This window comes from Elephantulus edwardii, unplaced genomic scaffold (genome assembly GCF_000299155.1).
Source record: "Elephantulus edwardii isolate Elephantulus edwardi_28Jun2011 unplaced genomic scaffold, EleEdw1.0 scaffold00161, whole genome shotgun sequence".
NCBI lineage: Eukaryota > Metazoa > Chordata > Mammalia > Macroscelidea > Macroscelididae > Elephantulus > Elephantulus edwardii.
The window spans coordinates 747-3592 of NW_006399911.1; the positions used below are offsets into that span (position 1 = coordinate 747).

Below are 2846 nucleotides of genomic sequence, written 5' to 3' on the forward strand. Positions count from 1 at the left end.
GGAGATTAATCAGAACTGACTTTGACAAGCACTGTGGCAATTGGACAATTAAAACAGACATTGGGGGGGGGAAGAAGAAAGAACTGGGGATGAGGGTTGAGAAAACAGTGCAACAATGAATGAATGAAAACCCAAAATCTCTGTAAATGTTCATTAAAACTAATAAAATTTAATTTAAAAAAATATGTTAGTGGCTCTGGGGCCTCACTGACCTCAACAGGTATGGACCCTTGTTAAGGAGATATGACTGGTTACTGCGTGTGTTGCCAAGGAAACACCACTAGTATTGAACATGATTGGTCAAACTCATTGTTATTCAACATGTCCCAGCATGCCCCACTTGCCTCATCATAAGGTAAAGCAGGGAAGCCAGAGTAGATGAAATTCTGGCTGTGCCCAGCAACTCTCTCTCTGCACTTCACAATGAGCTGAACACTGAAGACCCAAAGACTCTTTTTAGAGCCAAAGACCTAAAGGCTCTTTTCAGAGTCAAGAACTCTGGCCTACAATGTTGAATATGATACTGAGACAGTGGAGGATTCTGGCCACACGGATGAACTCTGGCTACATCGAACTGCTGAACTAGCTGAGAACCTCCTGATCGCACCAATGACCATGAGAGACAAAAGGAGACGAGTTGGGATTCCAGGGTGAGTGAGTGTTCCCCACTGTTGATGAAGTAATATGTTGTCATGAGTTTATGAATTGCAATGTAGATAAATTGCAATTAACTGTTTAATGCTTGCTTTGAATTGTTGAATCATTATGTTGTGATGAATTTATGAATTGCAGTGCAGATAAATTGAATTATTGCTATGAGTTAATTAATCAATAAATTGTAATTGGCTTTTGAAGGCTCAAGACTCATGACAGGGTAGGTGTAGCAGAGACAATAAGATTGGCACAGGATAAAGCAGTGTAGCAGTGTTTAGCAGTGGTTAGGGCAGTTGTACATAAGGTCACTATGAGTCACAGGTGACTCGACAACACATAACAACAATAATCTTTCCTAATAATATGCCCAAGGTGTGTTTCAGTGGGCCAGAGAGTTGGACAATGACTAAGGATGACAGAAGAATAATCGATGCCTTCAAATTATGGTGCTATAGAAGAGTCTTCAATACATTAAAGAAATTATATATATATAAATATAAATGTTAGGTGTTGTTAAGAAATAGACATATATAATACACACACATACATATATATAAATGTTGTTAGGTCCTGTCAAGTCAAATATGATGCATAACGACCTATGAACAAAAGATCTGAGACCTGCTGTATCCTACGCCATCCTCACACTTCCAGACACACAAAAGCCCATTGCGGCAGTCACCATGTCAATACACCTAGTTGAGGGTCTTCCTCTCCTTTACTAACCCTCCACTCTTACCAGTATCGTGTCCTTCTCCAAGGAATAGCCCCTCCTAGAAACTTGCCCAAATTATGCGAAGCCTCATCATTCTTGTCTCCAAAGAGCACTCCAACTGCACCCTCTCCAAGACATATCTTTTCTTTCTCTTAGCCGTCTATAGATGTTCAGTACTCTTCTCCAATACCAGAGCTCAAAGGCGTCAATTCTTCCTCTGACATCCCTATTCATTGTTCAGCTTTCAGATGCATAGTAAGTAATCAGCAAGACCACATCCTGAATCAGATGCACCTTAGACCTCATACTGACATCACTATTCCTCCATAATTTGGAGAGGTCACTAACTGCAGATTTTCCTAGAACAATGTGTCTCCTTATTTCCTAACTGCTGGTGCCAAGGGTGTTGACTGTGGATCAAAGCAAGATGAAGCTGTTGACATTTTCAGTCTCCTCTCCAACCATCTATATATGTAAATATACAGATATATTAGTTATACTTGTTTGTGAGAATGGAAAGAGCCTATATTTAAACTTTCAGATATATATTTAAATCCTGCATTGGAACTCATATTTGTTTCTGTTAGGGTAATAATTATGTTATTTATTATCTCTGAATTTCTACTTTGCTTGCCTATCAGGAAGGTGTTTTTCTGCGTTTTTAAGTTAATGTATAAACATCCCAGACATTCAACTCTGGTAGTATAGTGTATAGTGTGGTAGTATGGTGTGCTGCTAACCAAAAACTATTAGGCACTGTAATTTGTTAGTTGTTGTTAGGTGCCTTTGAGTCGACTGTAACTCCAAACTACCCTATAAACACTAGAACAAAGCCTTGCCATATCCTGCACCATCCTTATAATCTCCTCCATGCTCCCGTTTTTTATTGCTGTCACTCTATCAATCCATTTTATTGAGGGTCTTCCTTTCTTTTGCTGACTCTCAACTTTCCCAGTGGGATGTCTTTTTCCAAGGATTGGCCACTCCTGACAACAGGAACAGAGTATGTGAGACAAAGTTCCATGATCCTTGTTTCTAAGAAGCATCTAGTTTGTACTTCCTCCAAGACAGATTAGAGACTATTCAATACTCTTCACCAACATCACCATTCAAAGACATTGATGTTTCTTTGGTCTTCTCTATTCATTGTCCAACTCCAGGATGCAGATGCAAACGAGCAAGTGAAAATACCATGGCACCTTTGTTATAAAAGTGACATTCTTGGTCTTTAGCACTCTGAAGAGGTCCTTGATAGCAGATCTTCCAAATGCAAATTTCTTTTTATTTTTTTAATGCTGCTACGATGGATGTTGATTGTGGATCCAAGTAAAACTTAATAGTTGACAACTTCAATGTTTCTCGATCTATTGTGACATTTCTTGTTGATTCAGTGGTGAGGATCTTAGTTTTCTTGAGACATAATCCATATTGAAGGCTATAGTCTTTGACTATACATAGACTATAAATATATTTATAT

The 2846-nt window shown here is 38.7% G+C and overlaps 1 pseudogene; it reads left to right on the top strand.

Moving 5' to 3' along the window:
• The first annotated feature begins 487 nt into the window (after positions 1-487).
• The window catches only part of LOC102871267, a 7830-nt pseudogene continuing 5471 nt past the window's right edge, over positions 488-2846 (top strand).